The following is an 11,881-nucleotide window of genomic DNA, read 5'->3' as shown; positions in this document are numbered from 1 at the left end:
AACAAGGCCACACCTACTCCAACAAGGCCACACCTACTCCAACAAGGCCACACCTCCTAATAGTGCCATTCTCTGGTCTAAGCATATTCAAACCTCCACAATAACCGACCAGTTAGCTCTGTTTAGTTTTATTGCTAGATGTCTGTATTCAACACCTCTAAACCCTCTTCTCTTTCAGCTACAGTTAAAACTGAAATATGCTTTCAGAGCCTTTGGGTTTATGTTTAAATCACAGCATAACATGTAGGAGGGCTGGGAGAATAAACAGCTCAGTCGGAAAATGGTTACCTTGCCCCATACGGTTGTGAGCTTGATCCTCAGAAACCAGGTAAAAAGAGGCAGAGAAGATGACGTGCACCAGCACAGGAAGGCCCCAGGCTTACCAGTCAGCCAGCTTGCCCCACCTTGAGCAGATCAAAGCAGTAAGAGACCCTGCCTCAAAAAACAAGGTGAACATCACCTGCAGAACAACAACACCTGAGGTTGTTCTCTGGCCTCTACACACACATACATACACACACACACACCCACGCACACACACACACACACATGTGCACTTGCAGAGCCATGCACACACACAGATTAGATAGGCAATAGATAGATAGATAGATAGATAGATAGATAGATAGATAGATAGATAGATAATAGATGATAGCTAGCTGGGCAGTGGAGGTGCATGCCTTTAATCCCAGCCCTTGGGAGGCAAAGGCAGGCAGAATTCTGAGTTTGAGGCCAGCCTGGTCTACAGAGTGAGTTCCAGGACAGCCAGGGCTACACAGAGAAATCCTGTCTCAAAAAAAACAACACAAAAAAATGATTATAGATAGATAGACAGACAGATAGATGACAGACAGACAGACAGAGAAAGACATCAGGATGGTTCAGTGAATAAAGTACTTGCCATACAAGGAACAGAACTAGAGTTCAAATCACCAGCATCACATAAAATTCAGTCAGGCATGGCAGTCACCTACAATCCCAGTACTCAAATGGCAGAGGCAGAGGATCCAGAAGGCAAGAAAGCTAGCAAAAATCGCCAGAATCGGAAAGCTTCAGGCCTAGTGAAGTAGCTTGCCTCAAGAAGATAAAGGGAAGAGTGATCCAGGAAGACAGGTGAACAACAACTTCAGGCCTCCATGTGCATGCACACACATGCATACCACATGCACACCAAAAGAAAGACAGACATAAACTAAGGAAATCCTCCTACACTAACCTACCAGCTGGATTCACATTAGGAACACCCACCATGCTGCTCTTACAGAAGGCTGCTTATCTGCAAGCATACAATCTGTCTTATGTAAGCCCTTAGGTGTGACGTCCGTCTCTCCCAGCCACTCACAACCCTAATTAATATAATTGGTCACTTGAACATTGTTCAGCATGCCTCCATCATCTTGCGTTCTGTGAAAATCAGTAGCATATGGCAGGTAGTTTCTGGGGATCTGCCAGACATTGTTCCCAGGCTTTCACACATTTATAAGACAGCAGTGACACCTGGGAAGAATGGGGGTATTTCTGCCACCTCCTCTTCCACCTTCTGCTCCCCTACTGTCAGAGCTCACATTGAAAGAGCACAGCACATTATTCAAGGTGGCTAAACTCCTCCAGGTGATGTGAGAAAGGCTTGACCCTCCCCTGCAAAGCATCATTCTTTCTACACACTTAAATGGTACTGCTAATGGGCAAGGCGAAATGCCGAGGCAATTTGGTTGCTATGGATTCCATAGGTTGATTCAAGCCAGTCTTCTTTATGTCCCAGGTACTTGGCTGGGTCAAAAAAAAAAAAAAAATGGAAGTTAAATGAAGCTGCTGCTGAACTTGTCATTTCCTCTGAAGTCTTTTGGAGTAAGGAACTATTTGATTCTTTAGAGTAAGACTTATAGAAATGGGATTTGGGAGCCTAAGAGAATCCATCATGTCATGCAAGCATTGGGCAGATGTACAATGTGGAGGAGAAAGTTCAGCTTAACTCTGGGATCATGGTGTTATGTGTTTTTAGCCCCTATTGAAAGCCATTTTGCACTATCCTCTTGATCCCAAGATAGCCAAGTCTGGATTCACTTTTAGATACCATGTTTTTTTCTATACATATATATCCATGATGTAAATTTAATTTACAAACTGGGCACAGCAAGAGATTGATATTAACTATGACATAATAGAACCATTACAATAACAAAGTGTAATAAAATTCAGTGAATGTGATCTCTCCACCTGAAAATATTTTATCATGCTGCACTCACCCTCTCCCCTCTTGTGATGGCAGATGGTACTCATGCTAAGCACGTTATGACTGTTTTTCTTGGTGTAGCTGAATTCCCATCACCCCTGTCCTTGTACTGTGAGGCCATTTTATTAAGTACAATAAGGGTTACTTGTGTGCCAGCAGAGTCCCTCAGATACTGAGCTGAGGAAAGAGACTGCTACTAAGTGACTCATGGGTCAGTACTTGTAGGGCATGGGTGTTGTGGAGAGAGGGCTGATCCCCGCCCTAAGCAGTTGGAGCAGGATAAAACAGGATTCCACCAAGCTCCTCAGAATGGCATGCAATTTAAAACCAATGAATTATTGATTCCTTGGATATTCTATCTGATATTTTAAATTGATTTTTAAGTTAGCACAAAAATAATGAGTTTCATTATGACATCTTCGTACATGTGTGTCATCATTGTGCCTTGCTCAGGTTTGATCTTCAGTTCTTCCTGCTGATCTCCTCCCAAAATGTGCTCTCCTCTCTCTGTCTCCCTCTGACTCTCTCTGTCTCTCTCTCTGTCTCTCTGTCTCTCTCTCCATCTCTCTCTCTCTGTCTCTCTCCCTGTCTCTCTCCCTGTCTCTCTCTCTGTCTGTCTGTCTCTGTCTCTCTCTGTCTCTCTGTCTCTGTCTCTGTCTCTCCCTCTGTCTCTCCCTCTGTCTCTCTCTCTGTCTCTCTCTGTCTCTCTCTCTGTCTCTCTCTGTCTCTCTCTCTCTGTCTCTCTCTGACTCTCTCTGTCTCTCTCTCTCTCTGTCTCTCTCTCTCTGTCTTTCTCTCTCTCTCTCTCTCTCTCTCTCTCTCTCTCTCTCCTTTGACACCAAAATATTCTATTACATTAATTCCCTCACACATACTACTTCTTCCATAGATGTCCCTCATCTACTCACACAGGTTCTTCCCACATTCCTGCTCTGGCTGGCATAGAACCTCTAAGACTCTCCAGTGTCAAGGATTTCTGGTAAATGTCTGGGCAACTTGCAAATTCGGCAGATTAAAAACCAAGATTCCAGTTCTATTCAATGTTTGGGAAATATGGTGGAGATAGATAGATAGATAGATAGATAGATAGATAGATAGATAGATAGATAATTATGGACAGATGATGGATAGACAGTAGATATATCATGATAGATGATAGATAATAGATTGATAGGTGATAGATAGATGATAGACAGATAATAGATAGTAGATGATTTGGTTTTATCTGAAATTCAAATTTAACCATATTTTAGCCCATTATATTTGACAACCCAATCCCTTTGCATTTCTTTCATTTTTAATCTTAGTGGCACTTTTTTCTTTCTTGAAATCTTCAGTGTCCTCAAAACACAATTCCATATTTTTTCCTGCTCAATGAACACTCTTCTTTTGTCTCTATGAATGGCCTCTTATTTCGATCTGGACTGTACGTGCTTGTATTCCTAAGCTTATATTATTGGCTTCTTTCTCATTCTCTGAGACTTAATCCACACTCCATTTCCTTTATGCAAACATCCAAATATCAGGTGTTGATGTCATCTTGCCTTCAGTGAATGCAAGTGGATGGACCTGACAACTTACTAGTCATCTCCACTTGGTTTCACACAATAGTCTGAACCTTGGCATGCCCTAAGATGCACCATCTCCTATCTGGGATGTTACCCCTGTTACATTATCTACCTCAATTAACACTAAAACCAGAAATGAGAACAATTCCACTGACTTTGCCACCACACACACACACACACATACACACACACACACGCATATACATATGCACACACACACCATTTTTACGTATCTTGTGAGTTTAATTTCTCTATACTTTGTCACTTCTTTTATATCATGGTCACTTGTCTCGTACATATCCTCCTCTCTGCTCAGTGACCAGGTGGTGGCTTCTTTTTGTCCAGCTCCTCCTCTGTAGTCTTGGGACTTCTACTGGCCATCCTCTCCAATATAACAGACAATTCCTAGCTTCCAGTCATCTCGCTCGAAGATAAATATGAGACTGGCTTCCTGATATTCGAAGCATGCTTCGAATATCAGGCATGCTTCTAGCAACTAACAGATGCATCTTATCACACTCATATGCATCAAATAGAATTGGATGCTATTGTAGACTTGTCTCTTACTCTCTGAAGTAAGACGATGAAGTCGGGTTCAAGTGTGCACCAAAGTGGGATGAGAAACACTGGAGACCTAATGAAGACAGGACCATCAGCTGGTCAGAGTCACCTTTGGCTACCCAATGAGTTCAGTGCCAGCCTCAGCTATATAGACTCTGTAAGGGGTGTGTGTGTGTGTCAGAGGAGGTGGCAAAATAGGAAGAAGAGGGGAGGAGTCTAACATTAACTAATTGGTCTGTACCCAGTCTCACCAACTTACTGCATTGACTGAGTATCCCCTTCATTACTGCTCTACCCTCAAGCTTCCATTTGCCCAAAGGAAGCTGCCACCCAAGATAAAAGACAATATAGAGAGTAAGCTGCCTCATTCTTGGGACAATTGCTTAAACAGCAATGCCCACTTCTGGGTGCAGCATCGAGACACACTGATGGGTTGTGACTGATATGGAAAATAAGGAGTTCTCATGACCTGATTTTGCCACTTTCTCAGAGGTATTTGCATAGCTACACTCCCATTTTATAATCACCCCAAAAGCTTCCACAGCTGTTCCCAATGGGAAGCAGGCTGCTTTGCCTGAAGTTCTAGTGATATTTACATTTCCTTTTTAAAATTAGAGTTTGTAGCTCTGAGGAGGAATGTTTAATCAGAATATTTAACTTAAAGAAAACCAACAAATATTTTTGAACATATAATACTAGTCAGAGAAGCATGGAAAATAGTCTCTGCTTTAAGGAATTTACTATCTGGGCAGAAGACAAGCCACAAACTCATTAAAGTTTTTTTTTAATTATGAGAGTCAAAACAATACAAATAAAAAATGCAAACTCCATCACCATCTCTGAGTGGTTAATTGCCAAATGAACACTCTGAATTATGGTGATGGAGGGAGAATGAAGGTATTTATTACAGCCTTGATCATTCCTGTCAAGTAGAGAAAATGAGGGTGAGTTTGGGTCCTTGCCAGAGAAACATGTGCTTTAAGATATACACATATCCATGAGATGGAGCACGTTATCAAAGCTGGGAACATTAGGAGAAAATAAAAAGCATTTGCTCCAAGAGATAGCTCCTTTCTGATAGTTAGGATTCTTATATTCTGTTTTTTTCAAAAGAGCTCATTGGTCTGTCTTACAGATGGATGTTTAAATACATGCCCTTTAATTTTCTTGTATTGATATGTATCAGCTTGCTAGATCTTACTCCCAAACCCATGTTCTGACCCACACAGAACCAGCCCCATTCCTTAGCTTCCACATTTATTTCAGAATAAACATGTTACTCTCACAAAGGAATCAAGCTCAGATCCTGTCATTGAGGGATGTTGCATGGAAGATTAGGAAGACAGAGGTTCTATGGTTCCCTGTGAGGCTTGCACTGTGGAATTACCTTGCCAGTATGTAGGAGCTGTGGCATGAAGGAGAGGCATGGCGCTGAATCCAAAGGCAGAGTCCTGATAGGATCATTGTGGAATTCAGTTGTACCAGAAGCAAAATCCAATTTTGATTTTATCTGTTATATATACCAACCAGGTCCCTTTTCTTGCTTAACCCAGTATGGATTCAGTTCCTGTCATGTGTCAACAAATTGTATGACTTCTGCCATCTGAGAGTCCTTAGTATTTAAAGTCCTTCATATCACCTCACTACAGTGTCTTAATATAACATATAACAGACATTGCAAATAACACTGTACACTGCAATCTTTTATTAATCTATCCGAGACTTTCGCATCAGTTAAGTTCCTGGATTCCCTCTGTAGGTTTTGGAAATAAAACAGGTAAAATAATATGGGACCAAGTTGATAGTTTCATTGACCAGAACCCAGGAGAGCAGAGTTACTGAGGATTCTGATGGGAGCTTACAAATTAAAATCAGAAACCCAGACTGACAAGATAGCTCGGCATGTAAAACACCTGTGGCAAAACCTAGAGACTTGAGTCTGATCCTTGGACGCCACACAAAAGCAGGAGAGAAGTAATTCCATGCAGTTCTCATCTGACGTCCACAAACTCCATGTTGCACATGCCCTCATCCCATATACACTTCATAAATCAAAAATAAGTAATTTGTGTAGTTTATCTAATTTACAAATCAAATCACACTCCCTACATGAGACATCCTGGGGGGCTTCTGATTGTCAGCCTGATTCTTTCGATAAATATCTGTACCAGTTTCCCCCACATACCATGTCTGCACCTGTTAGCGTGGGGGGGGGCATCAGAACTGTGACTGTTTCTTTGGCTCTGACAGAACAGATGCCTCTTCCCTACTAAAACCACAAACAAACAAGCAAACACACCTTATGAAGGCGGCTGCAGGACCAAGAACATTTTGTTGATTAGGGCTTCTCTGCTCAGAAAATTGCATCTATTAAAGGATAATTGCAAATGATCTGATGGGGCTTAATCTGGCTGGTGGTGAGGATGCTGGTGATGCTGATGACAGTGATAATGAATCAGTGTGAAGAACACTCTGAAGGTACAGCAGGGCCAAGGGAACCAAGACACGGAGGTTGAACATCTATGTGTGTGCAATTTGCCATGTGTACCCGACTACTCCTCGCCCTTAGCCACGCTAGCCCATGGCAATCACACCTTATGCTAAATGAAGATGTTCTCAGGTGGAGTGATGGCAGATAGCCTCACAGGATATCAGATCCCCAGGTGCTAGAAATCACTAGAGCCTGGCACATAGGCGGAGCTGTTTGATGGTACAACGTCCCCCTTGGGAGCACACTGGCAGAGGAATAAATGAATTTGACAGTATGTACCATTACTAAGAGGGAGAAAAAAAAGACATTTCCCATAAGCAATCATTTGCAATCCAGGAAGAGAATTCTCTGCTCTTGATAAGGGGTCCCTAGTGACAGTCAGAACTTCGGGTGGATCTCCTTAAGTAGATCTTAGATGACAGAATATAGAATGAACCATGACCCAGCATTCTCTACTGCTATCAAGAGCTAATGTACCATAAAGACATATGTCCTACACTCACCCATCTTCCACTCTCCAGAAACCTTCTCCCAAGGTGCTTCAGCCTGGGCTTCCTGGGAATCAGAAGTACCTCTACATATGTCCCTCCCCTCCAAAATCTTCAAGAAATAGTATTTACTGTCCCAAAAGGAACTGATATCCCATAACTTACCAAAATGATTTCAATATTTTTAACTCCATCTCATGACCACCTTCCAATTGGCAATTCATTTTAATCATTCGAACAGCTATCTTTATCATCAGAGCTTCAGAATTCAAACTATGTTAAGTCTTACATCATATCCCAGCACCTCATCTGTGACTTGGCACACAGATCCTTCAATAAAAGGATCGCTAAGTTTGTGGCTCACTCTAAAATGTTATGAGCCCTGAGATCAAAGTTTTGGCTAAAGTACACATTTCAAAAAGTTAAAATACAGAGTGCCACGTGGTGTCCAAATAATAAGGGCCACAGAAGATGTAAAAACTGGAAAAATTAGAACTAACCACAAGGGGAAGAGATCTTGAAGGCACCGGAAATAAGAGTTTCAGATGGATTTATGGAGAAACTGAAACCTGTGTGAATCTGGGCTAGCAGGGTTATCAAAACTTAAAGAGATGGATTGGAAGAATGCATCTATCAATGTCTAATGCAGCATAACTTTCTGAATAGAAAGAAAATGAAAAACAAAACGCAAAATTCAGTGTTGAGGATTTCCTTATATGCTGTCATTTCTATGTTTTCAATACTATTTATTGGGCTTCTACTAGACCCCAGGCCCTTTCCCTGGATGAGAGGGACACTGGATTGAACAAAATGGACAAATACTATGGCCTTGTGGAGTCTCTCTCTCTCTCTCTCTCTCTCTCTCTCTCTCTCTCTCTCTCTCTCTCTCTCTCTCTCTCTCTCTCTCTCTGGAGAGTAGACAACATGTAAACTCAGTGGCTGTAAGGGAGTTTCACCGTGCTCAGTACTGCTAAGAAAAATAAATAGGGACAAATGTTTGGAGTTCACTGGGGTGATCATTCTAAATCAACTGGTCAGGAAAGGGATACAATAGTATCCTTTTCACATCCCTTTCCCATCACAATAGTGATGACCCAAAGTCACTGGAGAAGTAAGACTCACCCCTGAGCACTAAATGATCTTGGAGGACATAATCTAGATGTAGGATATGCCTCACAAGCCTGAGAACAGCAGAAACCAGACCCCTGGAACTGAAGAAGACAGGGTAGAACAGTAAGGGAATGGGAGCCAGATTAGAGAGGACTTCTAGACTGTTGTGAATGTTGAACCTCTACTGACTCAGAAGCTACCAGTCCTTCATTGACTTACACAGGGCATGGAACTCAGAGAGATGAGTTAGCTTGCCCAAGATGATACAAATGACAGGTAGGAGAGCTGGGGTAAACCCAAGCCTAGTTAGCTCTTCTACATCACCTGACACCACTCTCCGTCTCTGCTCAGATCCTCAGTCACCCCTGTTCTCAGTCTTCCAACACAGGGCGCAGTCTTGCTCAGGGCCTTCACACTATTCCATCCATAATGATCCTTCCTGCTGGTAGTGACTGTTAAAACAGAAGCACCTCAATGAGACCTACCTGGGCCTTCTCCTCGAATTCACATCTCCTCACTCAATCTTCCTTACAGGACTGCAGTACCTCCTTACCATGGTAACTGCATATTAGTTTAGCATCTTCCCTCCCTCAGTCCCTCAACTGTGTGTGTGTGTCTACGCAGTGCCTACACAGCCCAGTACCTGGCACAGAGGAGGCTCTCAGCAGAAACACTGTAGAAGGAACCCAGAGAGGCCTTCAGGCATCTGCTGTAGACACCAGTGGCTGTACGAGAGAAGTCTGAGGTGATCTGTTCCCTGCTCTGTTGTGGCATGAGACACTGTCTGTCTCTGGCTGCTCCACCATCTAAGACATCCATCATGTGACTCACCATCCCCTCCTCCCCTAGCAGCCTCTGGAATGAATGTTATTTGGAATAATTGGCCAAGCACTTAGGAAATGTTAAAGCTTATTTTTAAATGTGATTAGGACCTGTCCCTTTCTTTCTGGAGAATCACATGTGCTTTTCAGAAACACAAAATAAAATTGCACCCTGAAAAACTAACTTTTTAATCTCCTCTTCAGGATTCACTGGGTTGGTTGGGTAAAGCACATATCCCCATTTGGTTGGTAGAAGAACCTGAGACCAGAGCAAGATGAAATGCAGCGTCAAAGGCCAGTTACATAAATAAGGGCAGAGACAGGGCGACTAAGAGCAGACACTGTCTTTGCCTGCTACTTTGCTGCCCCATTTCCAATGTAAGAAGAATCTGGAAGGGAATTCCTGCCTTCTTAGTTTGATGTTTTACATGGCAGGGAGGGCCACCAATCATTCTAAGCAGGCCACAGGAAGCTTGCTTCTCTTTAAGAACCCATTAACAAGCTGGCCAAAAGCTCATTCTATTTCCATGTAAATAAATAAGGATAAATTTTCCCACCTCAGCCTCCCAGGGCTGAACCAAAATTCTCTCCCTCTGCACATTTTTGATAACCTGCGCATTCTGAAATACCTCACAGTTAAAGATTGTGTGCTCTGGAAGTCAATAATTCATTGTGGAGGGAGGGGGGATGGAAGGAGATAATTAACATTCTCTGAATTGCTTTGGCTGGGAAATAGCTTAGTAAGCATGAGACCATTTTGGGGCTTTATCCATCACAAGGGTGAAATAAATAAAATGAATGCTTTCGGGGCACTGAGGCTGGAGGGTCTGTGAGGTGGCTTGGCCTAGGGGCAGCCTGAGATCAGTTCAGACTTCTGCTTAGGAAAGGAAAGCAGTCTGCCTGTATAGGCTTGAGCTGGGAGTGGGCATGTTACAGGTACTGAGGGATCTTGTCTTCATTCTGCTTTTCCTGGACTTCCTTGCCCTTTTACAGTTTGGATCTGAGATGTCTCCCAAAGCCAATATCCTACAGGATTGGGGGCAGCTGGTGGCATTGGTGGAAGGAATGGAAACTGTTAGTGTGCGGACCTAGTTGGAGGAAGCAGAGTCTTGGAGGCAGGTCCTTGCAGGGTGTGATGTTCTCCCCTTCTTTCTCCTCATACCCTCTCCTTAACTCTTGCCTTCTCCCTCTCTTCCCTTCTCTCTCTCCCCCCAATTCTCTTATATCTCTCCCTCTGGGGCAGCTTTTCTCCAGCTTGTGTTCCCGGTCTGGATGCTCTCTATTCTGTATGATCCCAGGCACACAGCAATGGACGCGGCAAACCTTGAACTGAACTGCCCGGGAAAGCAATCCTCCTTGCTCCTTTAAGTTAATTTTCTCAGCTATTTAGCCTGAGCCATAGAAAGCTGATGCACCCAAACCCACACTGCTTTTCTGTTAGCTGGTTTCTGACTTCTGGTTTCTCCCTTGACCTCCTTTATCAAACCTCACAGCTGCAATTGGCCTTCCTCACTCAGTGCACTCTCCCTCCACACAGAAACAATGACACAGGGGACCAAAACAATGCTGTTGCCTTCATCTCCTTCATCTCCGTCACTGTTAACCTTTCTGAACTGTCTGATGTGCTAGGGTTTATGGTGTGCTAGAAGGACTTCATTTGCATTATTAAGTTTGATACCTCCTGGGATAAATGGCCACTCTTTGGACCTCACAGTAAGCTAGAAATAGTTTTTAAAATGTGTCACATGGTGGGAAATAGCTAATGAAACACATAACCCCGTGGGAAATGGTGGAGGCAGCTGGAGAGATTGGGTATATTTATGCACAACATAACCATAAATGGATGCTGGGATATACCTAACCTTTGTGGTTGACGTCAGGGGGAAAATGGTTTCTCTGTCTATTAACCAAGATCAAGGAAGGGTACGGCATGACTCTGCTGTCTGGGTGCCCATCCCATGGGACTTCTGTTGGCAGGAGACTGTCAGCCTGTGTTGATATAGACTATGGATCTATCCCAGTATGGCAGTTCCTGCATTTTACGTTGTTCTGATGGGCAGAGGGTTTCTTATTTCTATCTGTGGCCCTGATGTCTATGCTGATCCACTTTTACATCAGCATCTTTACTCCAATGTCTACATTCTTGTACTAAGAGTGAAAAATGTCACATTTTACTACCATGACTTAAAAAGGAAATTTTTTAACTTAGGGAGTTGGTTTTGTTGGTAAGATTCTTGTTGCATTCTTCTGAGTTCAGTCCTCCAGCAAGTCATCTAAAATGGCTGGTGTCCTTCAATCCTAGCATTGGGGGATGAGACAGGAGGATTTCAGGCTGCCCAGTCTAGCCAATCTTTAAACTCCATGTTCAGATGTTCAGTGTAAAAGACTATTTTTAAAAATAATTTGGGGCAGGGCAGGGGGTTGGAGGGGGGCAGGGAGATGGCTCCAGAGTCAAGAGAGCTAGCTAGCTCCAAAAGACTGGAGCTGAGTCATAAAGACCCATATCTGGTGACTCACAGCTGCCTGCTACTCCAGTGCCTTCCTCTGGCCTTTGGTGGCACATGCACCTATGTGTACAGACATACTCACACACACACACACACACACAC

At 43.2% G+C, this 11,881-nt stretch overlaps 1 long non-coding RNA gene across 1 annotated transcript in view; it reads right to left on the bottom strand.

The window, feature by feature from the left end:
* Nucleotides 1-11,881, bottom strand: part of LOC116078629 — a 107,687-nt gene that overhangs the window by 83,642 nt on the left and 12,164 nt on the right. The window lies entirely within an intron of this gene.

Source organism: Mastomys coucha, unplaced genomic scaffold (genome assembly GCF_008632895.1).
Source record: "Mastomys coucha isolate ucsf_1 unplaced genomic scaffold, UCSF_Mcou_1 pScaffold5, whole genome shotgun sequence".
NCBI classification, from domain to species: Eukaryota; Metazoa; Chordata; class Mammalia; order Rodentia; family Muridae; genus Mastomys; species Mastomys coucha.
This window is presented reverse-complemented; position numbering and strand designations above follow the sequence as displayed.